The sequence below is a fragment of the Columba livia genome, chromosome Z (assembly GCF_036013475.1).
Source record: "Columba livia isolate bColLiv1 breed racing homer chromosome Z, bColLiv1.pat.W.v2, whole genome shotgun sequence".
NCBI classification, from domain to species: domain Eukaryota; kingdom Metazoa; phylum Chordata; class Aves; order Columbiformes; family Columbidae; genus Columba; species Columba livia.
The window spans coordinates 7,744,360-7,769,778 of NC_088642.1; the positions used below are offsets into that span (position 1 = coordinate 7,744,360).

Below are 25,419 nucleotides of genomic sequence, written 5' to 3' on the forward strand. Positions count from 1 at the left end.
TGCTTGTTTCCATCATCCTGGGTCTATTTACCTATCTCTATGACACCTTAACAGTATGGAGATGCCCACGCACTTGCTCATCTACATCCATCTTTGCTTTAAAGGCCATACCTTATGTAAATACATACACATACTTCATTCTCTAAAAATATGTATCTGGTAGCTGACAACTCCCTCTGATTTTTTTTTAATATATTTTTTTTTATTTTCTAGAAACTTGTTAGCTACAGATGTTTTCCTTTTACTTCTTTCTCCTCTAAATGGTAAAACTGAATGTACAGAAAATGAAATATTTTGAACAGGGATGTTTCAGGTAACATTTTACCTGAAATTTTCTGAAATATGTTTGAAATTAAATATGTATTTATCAAAAATAGAGATATGCTTGTGTTTAATAGATTGTTGTGTTTTTAAAAGACACTAACTGGAATTCCAATTGTTTTACTGAGACTGTTTGTTCTCCTTATTAGGATCCAGACCACTCACTCATGTATGGAGCTCATATCTTCCCTATGAGTTTAAAATCTTACCCTGAAGTTTTATAATGATAATATCTTCTAGAAGACAGTGGGTCAGTGAGACTAAGGGCTCAGAGTTGGGGAGAGAGAGCAGCTGAAGAGTTAGTTTAGTTTAGTTTTGTTTCGTTATTTTTTAATCTTGCATTGCTTCTTCATATGAGTGTAGTTGCGAATCTCGATCCATATTTTAGGGATTTTGATCACAAAACTTTAACTCAAAACTGTTGTATTGGACAGTGGCAAAAGTCAACCAGCGTTACAATCCAGACTTCCTTCAGAGGTTACACTGACTGATTCTAGACTACAAGCAAAATATTTCTTCCTTAGTTTATGTCATTTCTATCACATATAGGCTATACTGACCACACTGATTTCAGAAGGCTTTTTTGCTTTGTTTTACACTTTGAGGTGATCCATCAGGAGCTGATTGAATTGGGAACAGTGAATCCTCTGTCTAAAAAACAACCAAGTTTCTGAGAGTTCCGAGCAGTGACTTCTTCCATCCCTTTTGAATCCAGTTCTGTTTATCTCAGGATAAAGTTTTACTTTCCTCCAGAAAACCCTCTGCATATAGCTTTCTGCCAAGTTTCTGAACTCATCTTCTGAATGATGTCACTGCAGTTTATTTAGGGAAACCAGCTTTGTCTCTTGATAAACTGTCATGCCTGGATACTATTTTATGGTTCCGATGTGAGTAACAGAGAATTATTTATGACTTACCTGACTGTTCTTGATAACATGCACCAACAATATCAAGCATAGTTCATCACCATAAAATAAAAAGCACTTGTAAGGTCAGGGGTCTAAGTCCTCATTCACATGAGTTCACAAATGACACATACATAACACCTTCTCTTGAACATCTACTGTCTGTGACACAAACAGCAATGTCGGGGAGATATGAAAAATAATTAACAAGCCTGGTATAGTAAAAAAGTGCTACATTGGACCATTGAATCAAGACATCTCTTTCCCATCCCCCAGCAAACAGTGTATTTGCCTGCTCTTGCAATATTGCTGCTTGTGTTCTTTGTACTATAAAACACAGAACTGAGTCATGTTTAATAACATGCACATGGATGCTAATGTATGTAAATGGTGAGGCATAAGGAGTTTGTGTCCAGATTCAAATGCCTTGCCTCTTAGCCATGTATCACTTTGTTTTTAGTGGAGTGGCTACATGCACATATTTTACAGTAATTACTTTCTGGATGTTCTTTGTAAGATGACAGGAATATGTTTCACATATTTATGTATTATATGTGGGACATAAAGTCATCTTGTGGAATAATCAAAAGACTTCCAAGCAGGTATGTGTTGATTAATAAAGTCTTTATGGCACTTTCTTTTTGGGTGGGAAGGAATCATGATAGATATTTTGAAGCAACTAGAATGGAATGTAAAACATAAAATTACTAGTTGAATCCTCTTAATCTAGATGAATTAGGCTGTTTTGGGCAGTTTGAAATTGTCTTGCCTAAAAAGGAAGGTTAACGTAGCTGGGTGTGTATGTAAAGAGCACTTGGCAAGTGTCGGACAATTCAAATTCTAGCGTTTACTTGTGATTGTTTATTTTACATATAATAGAGTAGCTGGATGATGAAGTATATTAGTTCTTTAATAATTTATAGAAATGCTTTGATGTTGCAGTAATTACATTAAAGGTCACATATCAAAGGTAATTTGGTTGAGCAGCTGTGATGGTTTCTCAGAAGCAATCAATATTGCTGTCCGTGGCTCTGATTTCACCAAGGGGACTGCCAGATTAAAGGAGGCTTATTACCAGCCAGGCAGACACGGGGGAAATCAAGAACAGATTGGAGAGATGCACTATTCTCTTTCCCTACCTATAATTAACACTTTTCACCATAATCTGCGCTAATCCTTCATAGTGGGAAACCATTTTTTTTTTCTTTCCTCTCCAACATTATAAAAAGCAAATTAAGCAAGGGAAGAATAAATGGGGGAAGTAAGAAAGTTGAGAAAGTTTGAGTTCATTCACCTTTGGGATTTCTGATGCCAATATATCTCTGAATGAAAAAGTGCCATATCAAAAACAGAGTCCATGGTCTTGGGGAAAGCATGGGGAGGAGGGAGACTGATCTAGACAATGACAGTGCAGGCGATGTGAGAATTATCTGCCTGCAAATTTGGTACAATATTATCTATTTGCCCCACAAAGCTCCACAGGAAATGAAATCAGTGAAATAAAATTATGCTTTAAGTGTAGTCATTTTGATTACAAATTATAGTGAGGCCAACTTTTTCTCCTCTTTCTCTTTTTCTCTCTGAAGTGAATGGTGGAGGATAACGTTGAAAAATGTAATTACGCTATCAAGATCTACTTTTATTTATAGCACAAATAAACTGAGCTCATGTATGATAAGCACAGCAGCATTTTTTTCCTCTAATTCTTTGTGACTCTCTCAGGCAATGGGAGTGAATAGTCCATGTATACTGGATGAAGGTACTGACTCTTTGCATAATGTTAGAAAACTCCTTGTAAGACTTGCAAAGAATAACTATGAAATTAAGTAACTAAGAAACTGTTAACCTCAGCAATCTGCAGGGCTTATTCAGGCTGGGAAATAGACTGGATTTTCTTACTGTATCTGTTCCTCTTAAAAGGGAGAGTGGTGCTACTGGTATGCTAAATTTCTCAGTCCATAACATAATTAGTTTTCTTCCTAACTGCTCTGACATCCTTTGTTTCTTCTGCTATCTAGAAAAAAATGTATTCTGCTTTATTCATTATATGCAAAAATATGCATCTTTAACATTGGAAGACAGGTGAGCTCATAAAACTCATATTAAACACAGTTTTAAACAAACAAACTGAAAAACCTCTCTAATGAAACTGAAGTTGTGCTTAGGTTTTTGGGGTGTTTTTTTTTGTTGTTCTGCTTTTGGTTTTGGTTGGTTGGTTGGTGGGTTTTTTTGGTTGTTTTTTTTTTTGTTGTTGCTGGTGGTGGTGGTGGTGTTTTGTTTTTTTTTTTCAGTTTTTCAATGTTATTGATCTTCTCTGGCTTAAATTTTTATGTATATATGAGGAAAGACACCTGAGCATGGGGAAGGGGGGAAGAAAGGATGTCTCGCAAAATCTAGCCCCTATTGAATCCTCTAATGAGTCTTAAAAGAGACATAAATGTCATGTGGGCTTCAGAAGTCCTTGCACACATCAGACCACCAAGCTGGTCTACTGGAAGGTGTCCTTGCCCATGGCAGGGGGGTCGGAACTAGATGATTGTTAAGGTCCCTTACAACCCAAACCATTTTATGATTCTATGTAGCATGGATTTCACTGTTCAAGCAGACTTCACTGTAATTTTACAGTCTTGTAGTCTGTAATTTTACAGTCTTAAAAAAAAAAAAAAAATAAAATAAATTTCAAGGATTTTCCCAAAAGCTTGTTAAAATACAATTAAACCACATATCACCCTTCATATTATGTTATGCCAGAAATGGTATTATATTCCTGCACCTTCCCATTTCAAAAGTTTTCTCTACCAATGTAAATTGCAATTTGGTCAGCAGTGGCAGGCTGGATAGGTTCCATTGATTTAAGTAGCCTGCTGAACACACAGCCTGCTCACCATGCCCTTTAGATTTTGAAAGAAAACACATTTAATTGTTCCCTTGGGAGAAACATGTCTGTTTTCTGAAGTTAAAAATGAAGATGAAAACGAATAAAACCAGATTTGAGGTAAGAGGCTTGTGAAAACCAGTCCTGTAGAAATTCTCCAGTTCTTAAAATCTTTCGGTGTCAATGTCATGGTCAAAAAGATTTATTCTTTTTCTTTCACCTTTTGTTTCCTCCTTCTGACTGACCAGCCAGTAAAAGGCCTTTTGGATCTTGCTTTGGGGAAAGGAGGGGACAAGCGAGGGAGAAGAAACCATATGCACTTTCTATTTGCTAAAAACCCCTGTAGTTTGAGTGCGCTGTTGTGTTCACCAGATGAGATGAAACACCTGGGTCCTATCTGCTTGGTAAACATTAAAGTTCCATTTCACTAGTTAAAGATTGGCTTCTGTACCCTTACACAACAGCCTCTACAATACAAAGGAAACTGTCTTTCTGTCACCCTGTCCAAAGAGCTTTGGAGGAAAAGGACACAGTGCAAGTGTTCTGACAGAACCAGTGTGTTGGACATGTGCTGTTATCTCAGCTGAGACTGCTATATTCATCACATTTGCGGTGGCTAACCAAGCTTAGCTTGATATGCAAAATGGGAACAAGGCTTCCCAGTTGTGTTTGAAATTTGATGGTGATTGAAAAATGGTGTGCAAAAAATAAATTCTAAAGGTAGCATTGTCTTACTTCCTAATTTGACACTTTTTGGCTCTCAAAGGATGATTTCCAAGTTATTCAACAAAAGCTTTTTCCGGACCTTCATTCGCTTTATGTGTTATTCAATGACAACTTTTCTCTCTGACGTGTCTGCCATAGGAGGATCAATCTAATTTTATGTACAACTGTAAAGATGAATGATAAGTAGAAAGGATTCAGGCAAGTACAAGTTGAATAAATTATAAAGGGCAAATGATGACAGGACTGGGGGTCCCAGGAGACAGTGATATGATAACAGGAACTAAAGACGAATTTATGATGGATGTAGTTAGCATGTACTGAGGCTGTTAATTCTTCAGGGTAGTTTTACAACTTCTTGTGATTGGAGCAATCAAAGTATTTCATTTTAAAGAGATGTTGTATATTTTCACTTGTCTGTTCTGCATATTTGTATGTATGGCCTCATTTATATGCATAGCAGTAAACTCCCATAGGCTAGTCAAGCTTACCCCCCATCAAAGGGCCCCTATTCTCCAAACCATAATGCCACTGTTTATGCATAAATAAATAGACAATGTGTAACAATTTGAGGGCAAACCTGGATCTCAGAAAAAAAAAAAAAAAGTTTCCATTGTCATGGAACACAGCTGTCAAATCTTCAGATCTTGCAAGTAGCTGAGCACCTTCAGCTACCTTCAAAGCCAAGCCTAGGGACTGAGTTAGTTCACAGATCCCTGATGAAAAATTATATATAACAAGTTTCAGGTAGGCCAAATTTTGGGCTTAAGCCACTTTAAGAGCAGCTGATGCAGCATCATAAAGTGAGAAGCAAATCTGATCTCTGAGCAGTTCTTGATTGCATTTCATTCATACTCTTATTTCTATCTCTTGTTCCTTATTATTAAGGATATTTGCATGAAAATGATCTTTTTTCCTTCCTCTGAAGGGTTGTCTCTTGTCTGTGAGTAATGCTTACTCTGGCCTACATTTGTGAATGCCATGGGTTTGATTCTGACTTCATTTACACAAGTGTAAATCAGCAGTGATCTGATTGAGGTCAGGGGATTTATATGGCATAGGAAAGAGCAGACTCAGCTATATTTGTCACTGTTGAAATGATGTCATCGTGAACAGTACCATAGCTCTAAATGAGGAAACATATTTCTACCAAGAATCTTTGCATCCAAATATCTGGTCTCACAAAACACTGAGCATCTCTGACACCTGCTGGGCCATTCAGTAGCTCCTGTGGGCTTTTTACTAGAGAGACATCCCAGCTCCAACCTACAGGAATTAAAGATGGTTAGTATCTTGGTGTCTCAACTATGTTAGCCATTAGGTACTAGTGAACGCGTCACTCTACTGATTCAAGCCTTGATGGGATCTACCCAGGAGTAACTTGCAAGCGACAAACTTTCACTTCCCATCCCATGTTCTCAGCCACAGGGAGACAGAGGAAGAGAAGAAGAGGCACCGTTTAACACTCAATTCATTTTTAATCTGTTCAGTCATATGGATGATATCTCGTGACATTACCTAGTCCAAGGGTCATTGTTCATAGGCTAGCCCTTCCATAAACACCCACTTCCCGTACTTGCACTATAGAGTGATAGAGAAACCTGTGCCAACTGTGATCTGTAATGAAAGGCCAATGTAGTCTTTAAAAAAAACCACTTAGATGAAGATGCTATATAACTATGTGATTTGGATTTCCATCTGTGGAAATAAGCCCATCTATACCATAGGTTTACCAGTGGCAGCTGTACCACTCATAGCTTACACTGATGCAAGCTGTCTTCCATGCATTTCTTCATGCCGAGTATATGTTTTCAAATCCTTCTATACTGAGTGAGACAAAAGCAATTTTTTTTAAATTTTTTTTTTAAAGTACAGAGGTCGAGCACCACATAAGAGTTGAACACCACATAAGAGTTGAACACCGCATAGGAGTGTATTTGATCTGTAAAGATCAAATACATATGTCTACCACCAAAATTGTTATCATTGAGGTGTGTCTTGCTCTAGTTTAATTTAAATAGCATGTATAATAGCAATGAAAACATGAAACCACAGACTTGAATTCTGTCTAGCAACTACAGTCCTTAACTGTAATTCCTGGATGATTTTACAATAAGGACTTGAATCTTACCTGAAACATTATTTCTCTTAGTGCTGCTTGTGCTATGTAAGGTAGGAACATCTGTGGATGTTGAAAACAGACTTTAAGTTGCAATGTAGACAGACTGCAAGTCTTCCCATGTGAAATCCAGCCACTGGCTGCAGATCTTTTAGTAAGCTGTGTATCCTGTATTTAATAGTCTAAGAACATGAGTCGTGCATTAGGTTTAAAACTATGCTTAAAGTTAAGAACACCTTTTAAATAACTAGCTGAGCTGGAATGCTTTGGGGATTGTCAAAAACTGTCCCATCTTTCAACTTACAGATGACTTTTGATAGGACTTGACATGATGTAACTCACTTAGCTTCTGTGTTTCACTTCTGCTGTGCTCTTACCTTGGCAGAGAGAAAGTGGTGGGAAATGACTGACCATGAGATTGCACTATCAGTTCAGGCAAGTAGATATCTGAAGTGACTTTGCTCTGTTGAGTAGCTGCAGTGAAAGACTTACATGCAGTGGCACTGCATGTACAAGTTGCTGCACTTGGCAGATTCCCAGCAATGTCAAATCTTTCTGATTAGTTTCTGTAAGTACAAGGACAAAATTAAGCCTAACCTATTTTTCAAAGAAGAAACGTGCATTTCCCTTTTTTCTCTTTAATATGAGCTTCTTATATATTGTTTCACATGCTTTTTCTTCCCTTCCATTCCCACCATTTTAAAAAAAATTCCCACTTTTTAAAAAAAATAATCTTTTAAAAGTACAATTCCTTTTGAAAAGTGTGTCTTCAAATTTCTTTGAGTTCTGTAGTATCTTTTAACCTCAATATGCATACATTTTCAGCACCAAATGAATCCTATGGTGCTCGAATGAAGTTGTTTCCTTCCTTTCCCCTTAGGTATGGTAAATTGCAATCCTCAAAGCCTCTGCTACTTTCTAGTGCATATTTCCTTTGACATGTTGCGAAAAATTACTGTTTTGATCACTGGCTTTGTAGGCAGGTTTTGGCATAGCAAGTCTTGTCCAGCTATAACTAACCCATTCCAAGCTCAGGTTGTGCCTTCAAACAGATGGAGTGAATTTATTTTTCTCTTGTTCTGTGAATGGCTCAGTTATTTCTGTGCTACTATGAGGACATTGTGTGGTGAATAAGTAACTTATAAGACATTCTGGCATGCATTTCTGATTTCATTTATAACTTTGATTAATGGAGTGGCATTTTGTTGCCAGGATGGTAAATTCAGAATCAGATTTTCTGTATCTTTTTATTTATTGGTGACATCCTGTCAGGATCTTCCTTGGTAAAAATCAGAGACATAGCTTCTGCCTTATGTATTACTTTGTGGTGTCCTTTCTCAATAAAGTCACACTAGCTCCTCGTGTCTCGCTGAACAGCATTTTGTCTTTCTTTTCTCCTCCGTGCCATCTCTCCCTGCATGTCTGTCCTTGCCATCTCTTATCTGCTTTGTAGATTTGCTGGAAACGTTACCCTGTGTTCACATAATGCCTGCTTAGTGAAATGAGGTGAGATTACAGCTGCTGAGGAGGAACACCATGCTTCCCAACTACTTCTGCCTGGGAGATCACCTATTTTTTATCCAGACAAAGGGAGAGACTTAAGTTACTGATCTTTTTCACATTTTGTGACGTTACATGTATAAAGATATTAGAGCTGACTTGTTGTAAATCTGATGTTTCTTGCAATCTTTAGGCTTGGTGTGTGTGAGCTTTTCAGTGTATACATTCATGTTGCCCAAGAGAAACAAGGCAGCCAAGAGAGGGTTGTTCGTGCTGTGTCCTTTTGCCTGTTCTTTGTTAGAGCAACTGGGGAGTGACTAGGGAGGGATATCTGTGCCCCAGCTTACTCTGCACAGGGGAAGGGGTGTGGGATGTCTGGCGTGGGGGATGGAGAGGAGTTTGCAGGCTAACTGTTTTGGTGGGAGCAGCTTGCTGATCCCAGCTTGTTGTTTTTCTACAACTGCACCTTCACGTTGCTTGATACTACACATATTTTCACCTGAGTGGGTGGAGGCTAAGGCATTCCTGGGGAAGCTGGGCAAAACTTGTCATTAACATCCAACAAGCAGCTTGCTGCTGAGGGTATCCTGAGGAAATGTTATGGGCTCTATATGGTTTTTGAAACTATAGTACAGGCTCTACGAATGTGGATAAACTACAAAGAGTAAAATACAGATGTGACACCCTTTGTGGACAGCATCTCATGTCCCAGTGAAGGTTCCAAATTTATCTATATTGCTATGTGTTTCTCTTTTATTTTTATTCTATTAAGCCTTAAACCTTTTCCATCAACACTCTGAACCCAAACTTCAGTAGCACGATGGTAATGCTTCTAAAGTGAGCCTGTCCAAACAGATTTCATTGCCCTTATTGAGTGAAGTGCAACAATTAAGAAGACAGCACAAATGGGTCCAGATAAATTGGGTATTTACAATTATTTTACTTTGGATAATCTAATGTGATATTCATTGTGCATCTAAACAATATGCTTCCCAGTGAGGGGGGAGTCTCATTCTCTACTCTTGTCTGTTGAGTGTAAATTCAGAGTAACTCCATGAACTCTTGCAAAGTTTAAGCTTTTTTACATCAGTGCAGATCAAGTGAGAATCTTATCCTCTTTCTTTAGATGCCCTGTAAAGCTGCCTCCCTTCAGCTGTGCATGCACTTTAGAGATACAGCCAGGGGAGCTGGAAGTTTTTCTTTGTTTGCTTGTTTGTTTGTTTTTCCCTGGACCAGGGTTGCGTTGTTGAACTTGCTTACTTTGGGGAATCCAGCTTTCTTTGAGTACCTTTTTGCTCTGCAGCACTTAAACTCTGACTGACAACCCAAGTTACTCTCCAGATCTGGCATTGCTGCTGACTTTCTGGGTAACATTGCAATCAGATCCCCTCATTACCAAAGCCTCTTTTTCTCAGTATTAGCACCTTGGGGCTGTAGTCTGGCTTTCCACCAATTCCAGCTGAAAACGCATAGCAACCCCAGTTGAAAGGCAGGGGATTTATACCAGCAGATTTATGCTAAATGGCAGATCACTGCTACTTTCTGCTTCATTTCTTTGCAGACACAGTGCTTCTCTTTCCCTCCTCCTGGTACCCCCCCCCACCCTGGCTCGAGCAACACACTGCGTTGCTGGGCAATCTTCACCAACTTAATCACATTTGGGCCCAGTGTTTTTCCTGCAGACCCTGGAGTGTGCAGTGCTTAGGCCTTGCTTATTAGTTTACACAATAAATGAAGCCCATTAGAAGAGGATAATCAGGGCTCGGAGAAGGCCACCTCACTCGTTATCTGAGGAGGTTATGTTAAGCCTCTGTAGTTATTAATCATACTTTCCCATGCAGATAGCTGAAGATTAAGAGTCACATTTATCCTCTTTGCTCCTCATTCTTTTGCACTGATGTGCAAAAGCTCTTAATAATTGCTGTTATGGTTATTCATAGCCCATCCAGTCAGCCACGACTGCTCCTGAGATGTTGCTTGAAGTCTTGCACCTTTCTGTGGTGGCTTGATGATGCAGACCAGAGCCACTGGAGGTCTCTCCATTTATATTTCAGAATACATCCTTGAGAGTCCTAGAAAGTCTCTGCTAGCTGTTATTGAATTCCAGTATCTTGTCCAGAGGCCAAGAGAGTTCTTAACAGAAGCTGACACTATTATAAGAGCCAAGTTTAACAGCAACCCTCTTGATTTCACTTGCCTTGCCTTTTAATACTACCTCTAACCTTGAACGTAGACTAAGATGATATGCTACCCTGTGTCTTTTTGAAATCTAGCTTAATGCCCTTTTAATCAAAGTCAATGATCCTTTTTTACTTACTTCATTTTTAAGGCACTTAAATCAACTAGGAAAAAGATCAAATCTGTACCAGGTGGACTCAACAGTGTTTAAAATTAAAAAAAAAAAAAAAAGTGTAAAAATTGAAGCATTTATTCCTTCAGAGAAAATTATCTTTTCAGTTGTGTGAGGTTTGTTTTTGTTTTGTTTTGTTTTTGTTTTGTTTTGGGGTTTTGTTTTGTTTTGTTTTGTTTTTCTCTAGGCATAATTCTGTTTTCTGTCATTCTCTTTCTGGTAGCCTGTGCAAACACACACACACACATGATCTACCCAGAAAACCTTCAACAAAACCCAGGTACTTGGGGGAGACAGCTGGAATCTCTTCTCCCCAGAAAGATTTTAGTCATGGAGCATTTACTTAAATAAAATTACAGTTAAAGCAACAGTTAACAACTAATTACATTCAGCATATAGTGACAGCACAACCCTCCAGTTGCAGACCACATCAATGTACAACTACTTTAATCTGCTTGAACACCAGTTTATTTTCTTTGTGTCCACTATCAGCTTTATAGAAGATGTGCTCCAATTTTCTTCTTGTTCCACTTAAAGAAAACTGCTTTTCTGTAAGAGGGTTTAGCTTCTGAAGCAGGGGTCAGGCCAGTGATATACAGAAATCCTAAGCCAGTAAGTCCATAGTATCTATCATGCAAACTTAAAATCACCAGTTCATCCGGTTGCTAAAACCTGGATTCATTCTTTTGAACCTGGAGTGTAAGTTACCATTTATGTCAGTTTTTCCATCCTAAAGTTACTTTTCAACATGTGAGTAAAGGCACATTTACAGAATGAACAGTTCATACCATTTCTCCTTTGACTGTAGGAAATAAAACTCTTAACCCTGATTTCTGCTTAAGAAGTCTAAGTACAAGTGGGTCTGTTTCCTTCACGCTTGCAGTGATCATAATTTGCAATGGTTATGCATCCCAAATGCTGTCCTTAGATACTGATTTTGCCTATCTAGAGGAAATCAGCCTTGCTGTTTTGGTTTGGAGGTCTGCTAGTCTCTGTGATCTTGTGATCTGGATCCTCCTTTCTTAAATATTTTCTCTAGAAAATGTCAATCCAAGACTTTTCCATTTGAATCATCATGGTGGTTTTGGTCATGCATTTACTTGAGACTGAGTTTTTGGATCTGTTAGAAAATTCTCATTCAAATGAAAGTGCCAGAAAAGCAGAAATCAGCCCAAACAGGCAGGCATGACATTTGCTTGACATATGGAGCTTCTCTGATAAAAATCCCTGCCTTACCTAATTCAAATTAAGAAGTTAACAGACACTGGCTTTCCTCTGCCCACCTCAATTAAGCTTCCTAATCGCCTGATTTTTGGCTATTCAAAGAAATCTTTTGCACGTGTGTTTTCTTTATGTTCTCCTCTCTTTTACAGAACTTATTTAGTAATTTACCTGTAATACTAAGGATTTTTTTTTGAGTGGACAAAAGTTTTTGTATGGATCACTGAGTCACAATATCAGATCTGGTTGATTATAAGAAGAATATATAGGATCTTGGCATGGTATAACGAGAGAGCACTAGGAATACAGACTGGGGATTTACTGTAGCTGACCTCAGATTTCATTAAGATGTTGGCAGCTCCTCCGTTGTCTATCTCAAAGCTAGTCTCCTTTGTCTTCTCTTAGGTGGGAAAGTGAAGTCATGGAAAAGTGCAGGGAGAAAATACCTATCGTAAGTGTGGCTTTGAGGGCTGAAACAGAACCAGCACTAAATAAATCTAGATTCAATACCTACCTGTGTAACAGCAGTCAATGAAGGCACCTTTGTCTTGATACCCTTCCTACAAAATGGAACTCGTGAACCTTGTCCTACTGTTACCTCTTTGATTAGTAGGCATTCTCCAAAGCAGGATTTTTCCTTTCATATGCATCTATGTGAACAACTTAGCAGTGACAGCTCCTGTTTTTGACTACAGTGCCCTAGACATTCCTGTGATGCTGACAAAGGATGATAACTGTTGGGAGGGAAAAGCTTTCTTCCAATATAAGGTGATGGTTCAGGATGATTCTTGCCTTTCAGAAATGGACTTTCTCTTTCCTCTTTCTCATGATTGACCTGAAAATAAATAAGGGAAGAGTGACATTCTTACTATTGCTTTTTTTTTTTTTTTTTTTTTTTTTTTTTTAAGAAGAAAGGAGAAATTCTCTTCGACTCATGTTGTATTTGTCCATACTGTATTTGACATCTGTAATAAAATTTGGGTCAGATATACTCTTCAATAAAAAGAGGCATCCTACAAACGGCTCCATGCTTGTATTAGAGTCATGTCAAGAATAATAGAAACTATTGTCACTGCACTGAACCTCTGCATTGTATTAAGTATTCCTCACTTCTCTGCTTCTCTCTAAAACATAATACAAGATGTCTATCATGTTCTACCACATCTCACCAAAGGGCACAGAAAGGGAAACTACTTAGCAGGGACCAAGGCTCCTCAAATTACTCCACCATCAATGAATACAGGGAAAAGATGGAGCATTTGCATTGTCTTGCTTGACCATATGTGTCCTCTCCCAGTATCTGGGTGGGAATTTCAGGAGGGAAGGAGTGCTTTTGTCAAGGGGAATTTTGATGTTTTTTTCTTGCTTTTCCTTCATGGGGAGGTTGCATGTTGGGCTTTTTGTGAATGAAGTGTCCTGGGGAGAGAGGAGGGCATGAAACACTTGCACACAGAAAAGGTGGCCCTAGGTAGCTTCCTTTCAGTGTTGTCTGTGCAAGGCCTCAGTGCTGCTCACAGGTGCACAAACTTCAGGCAACTGCTTTTATGCAGAATACGTCCTATTCGTATTGTCTTAGCACTGAAATTCCATGCCATAGCTGTGTACTGTCCACCCAACACCAGAAAAGATTGTGTTATTACAGACCTGCACACACCTTTGACCTGTTCATGTCTAGGGACGGCCCTTGGCATTGATTGCCTCATACATCTTGCCCCACCAGTTCTGGATCAGCACCCACAGAAGTGTGGTGGCCCAAGAGTCCTGATCTGCTTACCTTTTTGTATATCAGCATTTCTTTCCAGCCCTCAGAATACTTTCAGCACCGAGCCTCAGTCAAGCCTCATTCACTTCTGGTGAGATAACTGGAAACAAGGAGGAGAGATTACTGAATTTCATTTCACTCATGTCTCACAAAAGGCTTTAAAGTCAGGTCATGTAGGCAGAGGAATTATTTGCATCAAATTCCATGCCCATACTCTGAGATGCTTTCGATGAATCATTTCTATTTCTGAATGGTATTTCGTGGGGTAGATGGTGAAATCTAATTCCCTCCAGAGTTGTGATACCTGCTGTCCTATGTCCAAAGCCTGATTTCACTTGACCAATGCATCAAGGATTCAATGTCATCTGCCTGGTGACACATACCCGCACTTCCATTCCCTTTCCTTCTCTTCCCTCCATTCTCTTTCCAAAGCATCGTGACATCCTTTGCTATATTTGAGGTGCTAGCATAGATCAAAGTCCTCCCAGGATCAAACAACATGCTGCATGCAATCCTTATGGTTACAAACAAGGTCTTTCACTGACAGAAACACGTTTCTATGCTCAATTTTCAGCAGCCTATCAGACTTGATTCAAGGGTAACTTTTGATTTCACAAGGAAACTCTCTTCTGCCTTCCCCCCCAATTCTTTGGAAGAAGATGGAGGGGAAAAAAGGCTGAAAGAAAAAGGAGAACAATTTTGAAGAAACTTTGGAGAGAGATTTACTATATCCGTGCTATGAGTTTTGTTTGTTATATCAAGTAGGAGATGGAGAACTTTAACAGGAGACAAATGCATCTAATGTAGAAAACAAGAAATACTGAGAATCTTGCCTGAATGTTTGTTACATCATTCTGATGTTATTTTTTACTATCTTGTGATTCTCACTTCCCTATAAGATTCTTGCTGTTTAAATAGCCCTTCAATACAACATGTGTTGTTTGAACCAATAGGTGGGTCCAGAATATGTTTTGAAAGTTGGATAAATGGTTTTCGGTACAGGATACTAATTACAATGGGCAACTATTTCCTATGAGTCTTTTCTTCGTACAGCTTCAAGCAAACCTTCAAAGGAGATGTGTTGAAGATATAAGTATTAATGTACAGTTTTCTGACTAGCTTGGATCTTTTGTATTCTATCTCTTGAGGCTTCCGAAAAGCTTTCTGAAAATTTAAGTGACATAGATACTGAAAATTGAATGCAAATAATTTTGCAAATCCCATTAGTGGAGTTTGTAGTACTCCGGAAACATTTTGGTGTGTTGTATTTTTCAGAACATTAGATAAAAATCCTTTTAAAATTATTTTCAAAAGACAATTCTGCCTGAACCTTGGAAAACAAAACAAACCAAACCAACAAATTCTTTTTTTTTTTTTTTTTTTTACCACTTCCTATACAGTCAGGAAAATGTGAAAGTAAGAAGTGTAAACAATAAGTAATGCCCCTCTCTACAGCAATGCAAGAAAAAAACATATTTTTGCTAGAGAAAATAATTGCTTATTAATATTTCTGAACAAATCATCCTCATACACCATATTTCACATTCTATAATTAAAAATTAATCCATAAAAGGCTCTTTTTAATAATTAAGTTCAGGGATGTCACTATTTACTCATAGTGTTACTGGGTTTGGTACTATTCTGGTTCATCCTGATACATAGAGACAGAAAGAAGCACTTACTTGTAAGTGGCATACAGATGAAACATATTGCTTTCAAGAAAAAAATTAGAAATCCTCCCTTGATGCCCACTTCATCAGGGTCTGTTTATTTGCCAGAAGAGTCTTAGTTTCATTCCTAACTGGTATTTCTTCTCTAATTTTGAGCATCAACTCTTCTTAGGGTACAAGTAGTTGGCACACAGGTCCTCAAAAAGATAAGAAAAAATGCAGATGATATACTCTGAAAAATGGTCAGGAAGTAAGAGACATGAACCAATTTTGGTCTGTGATTACTTGTTAGGGGATAACACACTTACTGGTTTGCCTCAATGGCCTCTCTCCTAGAGTGCACGCAGGGTAAACAACTGTTAATTTATTTGTAGCATAAAGTGTATTTTCTATCTTGTTTGAAGTAAGGAGGTGCTAGTCCCCCTCTGAAGAGTTGTTTTGTTTGTTGGTTTGGATGAGACATTCAGGAGACAAAGTTCTCTAATCAGCCCACAGAAGTGAGAGGACAGCCTGCCTTTCTCTCCCACAGTTAATTCCATCAAAATATTTCCTCATGTACCTTGCAAAGTAAATTATGTTAGATTCTAGGTTTCTTTAACAAAAAAAATATCCCCATTGATCATCACAGTTAGCTGATGTGGTAACTTAGATGCAAAGCAACACAGGATAAAAAAAAAAAATAAATAAAATAATTATGAATTCACATTCTTGACTCAAAGTCCAAACCACAAGGCATTAAATGATTACACAGAACAAATAGTAGTGTTTACATATGCACTCCAATATGAGAAAATGTGAGTAAAACTTAGAAGGCACGAGAGATTTGATGTGAACTCCAAAACGTTTATAAAAATTTTAACAATGTTTCAAACTTATTCTATGAATGACTATCCACCTCTGGATCATAATCTCACCTCCTTGCCTACCCCCAAAGAAATGCATTCAACAAGAAATCTAGGAAAACAGTTTTATAAGAAATATGAAAGCTGATATGGTTCAATTAAGTTAAAATTTTACTTTTTTGAAAGAAATGCAGTCATTGTTTTTCAGATTTTCTAAGAAAATGGGCATTATAGAAACTTCCTTCAAAGGTACACTGAAGCAATTTCATGTAACGAAAACAGCTTCATTTAAATGAAAATACTGCCTCTAATTTTGGTTAAGATTTAAATTTATGAAAAATAAATAAAAGAATGATTTAAAAGATAATGACAACCCTTGTGAAAGTGGAATGCATCAAAAAGAGCTGAAAAATCTTACAGTGGGGAAAAGGAAGACTCTAACAGGAAGAGATTGATAAAATCCTGTTATATTACGCTTTCTAGATTGTGACCTGGACTGTGTGGACCAGCTCAGCATAGTCCTCAAAAGGCTGGCACAGTATCACTGACAACTTTCCACCACGTGCTTATTCATCATCACAGGCAAATCTTTCCACCAACCAGACCTAAAATGCTCTACACAACTGAGGTTGCTGAGGCAACTTTCCCATTAGCTGCCAGTTTTCTTGCTGAAACTCAGGATGCTGGGCTGGGTGAACTGTTCCATAATATTTGGCACTAGTCTCTGGGTTTCAGGTGATTCAAAACTGAGATTGCTCTGCTTGGTCTGGTAGTGAAACCAGCCTTGGCTATGGCTGTAATAATGTGAGGTACTGCTTCTCTCTGGTGTAGGTGGGGAGCGCCATGAACATGTGAGATCTACCACAGAAAAATGACACATCCAATAGCATATGGCCTGTGCGTACATGTAGTATGTCTGCTCACTGATGACTCACTGATGCCCCCACAACCAACACTCGTGTTTAAGAGAGGTCATCTGTCCATGTGGTCAAGTCCAACTGATGTCTCTTCGTGTTGACTCAAGAGTCCATGGTATTAAACAGTTGTGTAGAAAAACTAGAGGCTTTCTGAAGTTGGAATTGAATCACAATGTTACTTTTCCAGAGGGAAGACAATAAAGAGGATCTTCAGGCTTTGTCTTTTACTGGTTTTGCTATCTATCTCTGGATTAGTCAGTTGCAAATGACTCCCTCCTGTGCAGAGAACCCAGCTTAGTACTTGGTTGAGAGATGAAGTAGATTGGATTTTCTGGCAATGGGTGAGTAGATTTTTCTTAAACATAAGTTCAGTACCTGTTTTGATCTGCTTTCATTGGAACCAGTGAAAAAACTTCATCTGGTTTCCCTGGAAGTAGATCTATCTCAATGGCATGATAAACGCCTCTTGTTGTCTGAGCCATCTCTAGTGTCCATTCTCTGTGCACGTGGGAGGAAGTGGAATAAGGCTTTGTGAGCTTTTTACAAGTCTCTATAGTGATAGAGCTCTTCTATTTCTGAGGAAGTTGCTGCTCTTGTATGTGGAAGCTGGTGGGAGCTGTGCAGTGAATAGGTGAATACAGTTCTCAGAAGCTGGCTTGGTGGTGGCAGACATACAAGTTAAACTGGAAAACTCAATCATGTGGTTTGACTTTTAGATGAAGCTAAAGCAGGTGTGAAATTCTGGCATTGCAGTGTTTTTGTGTGAGCTCACTGATCTCAGCCTCTTTCTCCAGCTATTACCACTCCCTCTTTCAAAACCTCTCTCCCTGGGATTTAGTGCTTTAACTCTTGGCTAGCCCGGTTTGGCTGTCAAAGGCCAGAGAGAGTGCAAAGTAAACTACAGGCATCCCTATAGACATCCAAGGCCATCCTACAGCTTCCTGGGTGTATTCAGCATTGTTTTTTTTTTTTTTTCTCTGGTTCACTGACTCTTTTATAATGTAGAGAGCCCTAATTCATGATCTTACAGGCTATGGACAGTTGTCCTCTGTTGGAATTGAGTGGAAAGAGTGAACGAGATTATTACCAATTGGTTTTGCAATGTCACCTGAATGTTCCCAAACTGGCTTTGTGCACAATCAGCTGGGTGGTTGAAGCTATTTGAATTGCTGATCTGTACAAACCTGATTAATTTGAGCCTGAAAGCAAGAATACTGCCTCCCTGTACTCTAAAGAGACGTACAGGTGACTGTGGCATTGCTGCCATAAGCTGGATAGGGCTTTGTAGTTTAGATGCTCACCTGTAGCTAGGCTGGCTGGATGCTGCACACCTCAGGTACTGCGGGCATCTGGGTAGGCTTTTATTATTCTTTACATCTGCAAAGCAAGTATTAACACTTTGAACTCTGTTCTCACACCTCGTAGTCCATGTTGACAGATGATAGAGTTTCTTTTGTCTGTGCTTGTCTGTATTTTCCCAGGTGGCCTTCTGTGGGGAGGGAAAAGTAGGGAGCAATGTGGATGTATCCATTTCAAGCACCTATACACAGGCTGCTCTATGCTATATGGAAATGAAAGATTCAAGCCAGACTTTTGTGGCAAGCACTTCATTAGAGAAGGAAATAAAGAACTAGGACTTCAACATTTCTCCTTGTGCATAGCAACTTAAAACTCTTATCATTCCTTTTCTGTAATAAATAGAAGTAATAAACCCACCTGCTTATTTGCTACCCAGTGATCCTGGGACGAAATACAGCCCTGTCCCACGACTTGATGTTTCATGTTTGTTCCTAGGTTTAACTATTAGAAATATGAATCATATTGGGCAAATCACTTTGCCTCCCTGGGGCTTGGGCTTCCACCTGTAAAAGAAAGACAAAGCTCTTGAAGTCTTTTTAAAGAGGCATAGAAAGATTAAGTACTTATTACCAGGTCCACTGCCCTCCTCTACCCTGCACAAGAGAAATTATTTTTTTCTTAAGCTTTTCACTATTGTCAGATGCTGCCAAGGATTACTAAAACACCAACTGTTTCACCACCTCTTGGCTTTTAAAAACTGTAAGCCCTTAAAATACATTTGAAAAAACACTAACCAAGCAAAAACCTGAATTTATCATCACCTGGTAGGTCTGGAGAGGGCTATTCATGAGAACAATCTAAAGGCCTTCACCTTGACTTCCCAACATAGTTTGATGTGATTTTAATCTGATTATTAGGCTCTCAGTACATCTTGCAAGCTTGTAAAAGATACATTGCTGGCAGAAACATTTTCGTTACTGGGGAAACTTTTTGTTGTTGTTGATGTATGTGTTGCCTGCCATAAATACTCATCTGAGAGGCAAAGGTCATTTGCTGGCTGCTTAGCAGCTTTACTTTCTAAAATGAAACTCGAGTGTGTTGGATCTTCAGCAGAAAGCAGGGAGTGTGAAATAGATGAGGGGAGATCTGTTCCTTAGGGGTGCAGCAGACAGATTATTTTCTGTTTTTTTCTTTCTTTTTTTTTTTTTTTTAAATCTTGCTGTTGTGTTTTGTTGTTTTCCACCTTTTTTTTTTTTTTTTTTTCCTCTTAATGTTCACATTCCAGTCAGAGGTATAGAAGGGATAGCCTTGGTAACTAAGCCCCTTGTGTTTACTTACACTGCTGCATGGTACAGCCTGTGGCATTAAGGGATGCACTCCCAATGCCATGACCTTCTCCTGTGCCAGCCCAGGGGATTTATCTGCAGAGCAGCAGATGCAAATTTGGGCTTGTTTGCTAGACTAACCAGAACAGTTTGGTAACCAAGGGCAGTGGGCAATCAGGCCTTGACTTAGGAATTTCATTATGTGTACAGAAACAAGCCTGAAGATCAAACTGAGTTTCTGACATATGCTTAGTGTGCAACCTAGATGCACCCTGAGCAAAAACAAACAAACAGTTAAACCCTCATGATTCATTCAGTTTTCAGTTGTATTCTGGAAAGTCTGCCTGTGTTGGTATCAATTTTTGCTAGGGCTTGTAATATCTGTAGAAACCTCAGTGGCCCGCGTGACACAGTAAGTCAGATTAGGTGATACAGCAGCAATTGTTCACTCTAAAATTCTTAATTTATTTTGTTTGGGTGTCTCTTAACTAGACTCAGTATGGAATCATATTGTTTCTGAATCTTCCACAAACCTGTTTTGGCGTCAATAACGAGGCAAAAAAAGTTGCCACTCTTATAGTCAACAGACTTCTTTCATTGTTGGTGCTCAAATGGCATTCACTTTAACTGTAAGGGAATTCATTAATATATTTCTATACACACATTCAAACAAAGAAACAACAATAACAAAAACAAACAAACAACAAAAAAAAACCCACAGAAGATCATTAAATCTGTCATTTAGAGCAGTTTTCCACAAAGCATTTTTTAAAAGTTAGCAGTTTTGATTGTGAAAACAGGTGCAGTGTGACAGAACTGCCAAAGTAAGAGCAGCTTTTGGCTACACAACTAATCACATACTGCCTTCTAGAAGTGAGCAGAAAGTGGCCTATAGCACATACTTTTGTGAAGTATCTGTAGCGCAGCCCAGTTTACTGGTAAAATTTTGACTATTTTCTTTCCTGTTTAAAGATAAGATGCTACCAAATCTTATGAGCAGAGATGATGGAAAAATAAGCAAACAAAACTTTTTCTTCTCCTGAAGGCACAGAAATGTTTTCTGAAATATTATTTCTTTTAGTGTATTTCTTATTGTGATGGTGTCTCAGATCCAGGACAGTATTTTGACCAAGACGTTCTGTTTATCCTGTTTTGATGACATCTGGGATTAAAAACCAATAAGTAAACCTGCTCTGAAGCTAGTAGAAAACTCTTCTCTAAAATCACTTCCGAGCACTGGATAATGTACAGTGATATTTCTTCTCTTAAAATGTTGGTCTCTTCACAGGAAAGAAATACTCTTCAAAGCCTTGAAATGTTTGTTAAATGGAGTGATGTTTTTCTGGCAGGCCCCGTTCATGGGTGGTCACACAGATGATCTCTAGTAGGCTGACACCGGGAGGCAATCGTTGGTGGAGCTTGTGTGCTGCACAGCTAAGCTGCTGACCACAAGGAAATCTTCTCTTCATCTAGGTGACTTATCATGACCCAAGCTGGCACAGCGATGTTCATGGACAATTGGTGTCACCCAGCTGCTAAAGCATTTCTCAATCGGGACATTTTTCTCTGCAGCGTAACTAATGAGCTGCACCCAGCTTTCTGGTTCTGTAAGAAAGTGTATCCCAACTGCAATTATTGCTTTATGAAAAGAAAGTCAATGCATGAGTCATAAAGTTGCATTTTGTGACCATGGATGTGGTTCATCTGCCATAACTTCAGACTAATGACAGTTAAATGTCTGGCTTTCTTCTGCAGCTTTTGGAGAGCAGTTGTTGAATGTGACCAGTTGTCCCACCTATTCTTTTCCATTGAACAGAGAGCGGCACAAAACCAATGGCTTAGGCTACCTGAGCAATGTTAGGTGAAATTGCACTGACAATCTGGCTTGTGAATTAAATCTGATCCCCTCGTCCTGTGCAAAGCAGTAGCCAGTTCTCCAAAATGAAGGTAGTCAGAAAATAAGTTTTCACCCTGTTAGCTCACATGTTTAGAAGATTTAGCACTATGCAGTTTGTGTAAGCTCTTCACTGTCTTTATTAAACTATTTATGGGAGGCAACTTCATATTTTCTTTTAGGATAAACTGGAGATAATGCAATGTGCTTGTTTTAATTTGCAAGGTTAACTGATCTAATTATCTGTGTGTGTTTATTCAAATCCTTTCGAGCACTAGGCAATTGCAGGTTGCTGCTTTGTATTCCACCAACAGGAAATCTCTTAAAATGAGATGATATAGCTCAGTGGGTCTTCTTGTATAAAGGATTTTCTAATAATGTATTAATTTATTAAAGACAAAGATAAATAGAGGGTTTATTTACATTAAACAAATTTACAAGGAACTATTTTTTCCTTAAACTGAGAAGGCCAAATGACATATAGTTTTACTATGTTAAAAGATTGTCCATATTCTACAAAGATGTTAGACATCAGGATGTTGGGTCAGAGCTTTTGACAGATGTTTCTGTTTTCATGTCAGGCAAGTTTTTTTAGTGTTTATGAGCTGATATTTTTGCAAAGCCTCTGAACTGTGAAAACTTGGAGACTTCAGTGGTACAAGAAGCTGCATCACAGTACCCAACTTCTGCTTCCAGTGGAATGACTGCAAGTTTTGTGTTGTTCTGTTGCTATATGTCTAGTTATTCGAAGAAAAGAAACAAGATTTCTAGATAACATTTAAGCAAAATTGAAAGAAGAGGGGTGTATTTTCGTCTCCATTCATTACTCAGATCACACAGAATCACAGAATCACAGAATCGACTGGGTTGGAAAAGACCTCAGAGATCATCGAGTCCAACCCTTGGTCCAACTCTAGTCCGTTTACTAGATCATGGCACTAAGTGCCATGTCCAATCTCAGTTTAAAAACCTCTAGGGATGGTGAGTCCACTACCTCCCTGGGCCGGCCATTCCAATGCCTGATCACTCTCTCTGTAAAGAATTTCTTTCTAATATCCAGCCTAAATTTCCCCTGGCAGAGTTTAAGCCCATGCCCCGTTGTCCTATTGCTAACTGCCTGGGAGAAGAGACCAATCCCCACCTGGCTATAACTTCCCTTCAGGTAGTTATAGAGAGTGATGAGGTCACCTCTAAGCCTCCTCTTCTCTAGACTAAACAACCCCAGCTCCCTCAGCCTCTCCTCATAGGTCTTATGTTCAAGTCCCTTCACCAGTCGTGTTGCTCTCCTCTGGACCCGCTCCAGCACTTCAATGTCTTTCCTGAACTGAGGGGCCCAGAACTGAACACAATACTCCAGGTAGGTTGGACAACATCCTCTTCTATCTTTTACGTGGTTTAGCAGAAGTGCAAGCCTAGTGTCTAAGTTCTCTTCTTGTTTTCTTGCTTTCCACACACCTGAGTTCTTCATTGCTGAAGATTCTCCTACAATAGAATTAACCTAGATGTTTTACTTATAAAAGCTCTTTTACTGTCTGGTATTTACATCATACGGTTGCAAAATAGAATATGATAGAGTGATCCAGCTATCTAGCTGATGGAGCTAAGATGCATGGAGTGCCATCTGGGGAGAAGGGGACTTGTTAGCTCAGGTGCTGCATGAACGTGGCAAGACGGCCTCCAAATCAGAGCAGGGTCACATCCACGCTTCTAATTTGGCACCCCTTGATCCTTCAGCTCTGGGATTACCTTGAACAGAGCTTGCTTCTGCCTATCTGCTCCTGACATTAAAGAGACACTCAGGTCCCCAGATTTTACAGGGCCAGAAAATTTATTTTGTTTGTGCTGCAAAACGCTTTCTCCTAGTAACTGTACACTTAATCTCAATACCCACCATATTAATGAATTAGCACGTTCCTACAATCAATTCACAAAGCCACATTTGCTAAACAGACAGGGACTCATTTTCTGTGTTTCCTGAGCCAACGTTAGCTCAGTGGTTCAGCACATCCATCTTATCTTTTGGGAGCTTTGTATGCTTTAGCAGAGCTGATATCTTACCTCACTTAAGCACTTGCCAGTGATAAACAGAAGAGAGACAGGTGGTAATCTCCCTGGGTGTACCACTCCCCAGGGAAAGAGCCCATTTGGTCATAGACATGAGTTGCTGACAGATCACCCTATTGATGGCACATCTCAGCATAAAGGGAACTGGCAGAAGCCTTTCACCAATTTAAGGTGTTTTTAAAGCTTGACTGGTTGGGGCACTGCAAAATATGCTGCAGTGGATGGTCATGTTTTTTTTGGCTAGCATGTAAAACAGAACTGGTTTCCGTCATAGTTGTGTATTTGGAAGGGCTTACTATTGCTGATCCTGCTTACACTCCAGCCGTGTTCTATAGGCTGTCAAAATACAGAGCCAAACTCTGAAGTCTTTCCTTGGATTATATGTGGTCTTTACTTGAGCAGAGCCTGTACTAAGTGAGCAAAATCTAAATAAGACTGTCAAGGCTTTGACCTAGAGTATTTACTCACACGAGTCCCGGTGAGAATTGCAGACTTAATACTACATTGCAAATGTAAGCGTTTCAGCGCATTCTCCTGTGCTCTGACAAAGTTAATTGTCTAATCTTGACACCAAGTGCCCTGTACTTTTTTAAGAGGTTTATGCATGAGACTAATTATGTGCTGTTAATTTGGCTGCTAGCAGCTTTCTGCTTTTAACATCCATTGGATTCGGGAAACGAACAGGGTGGCATTTTCATGTAACTAGCACAAGGGCTGTGAACTGGATGCTAAAAGACAAAGACAGCAAATACCAGTGGAATAGTCTGAAAGACGAGGAAAATGTTGATGCCCTCAACCTTTGTCCTGATGACCAGAAATACCAGGATGCATAATCTACAAGTTTGCTGCATAGAGAAGTTTTGCAAGTATGTAGATGCTCTCTTCATCTATATAGAGTATACAAGTGAAGATTGACATTTCTGGGAACAAAGTGTAAGTGAAAGAAATGAGTATCTGGGCATAAGCCAGGGGCAGGAAGGCATAGGCTGGGACAGGCTAGTCCCATCAGCATACTTTAAATTGCAGTTCTCCCTAATGCATTGGAAGCACCTTTAAAATTACTGATATCTTGGCATTTAGGCTTTAAATGAGGCAGGCTTGCAAGTTATTTAAATTCTTGAGGAAGTACTAGTCTGTTATAGCGAAAGTGCCTCAAAATCTGAGCAAAGCCCTTGCACAGCTTCTGGAGATGGTCAGCCTTATTATTTCCCCTCCCAGTTTTCATCAGACCATCCAGTGCCTGTGACTGGCAGGGATAAAAGGGGCTTTACACAGACTGTGCTTTTGTTGTCCCTCTAGGAAGTGCTGTGGAAAGCTAATCAACTTTGTACTAAAGGACCTTCACTGTTCTTTTTCCCAAAGTAGCAGTTTCTGAATGATATAATGAAGAGATGATTGAGCATTTACCTGTATTTCCTAAATTGGAAAAAAAAAAAAAAAAAAAGGTGTGGGGGGTGGACAGGCAGAAGCAGTAAAATGTGCTGGGAATCAGATTATTATGACAGTAATATAGGTTTTTGGGGTGGGGGATTGTCAGATGTCCTACTGTGTTAAGATGATGTTTATCGTGTCATACCTATCTTACATTAAATGTACATCATAGATTTTAAGATAACGTTGAACTATTGTGAT

The 25,419-nt window shown here is 39.0% G+C and overlaps 1 protein-coding gene across 15 annotated transcripts in view; it reads left to right on the plus strand.

Annotated features, from left to right (window-relative positions):
- CELF4 (CUGBP Elav-like family member 4) overlaps positions 1 to 25,419 on the plus strand; it is a 713,325-nt gene that overhangs the window by 93,453 nt on the left and 594,453 nt on the right. The window lies entirely within an intron of this gene.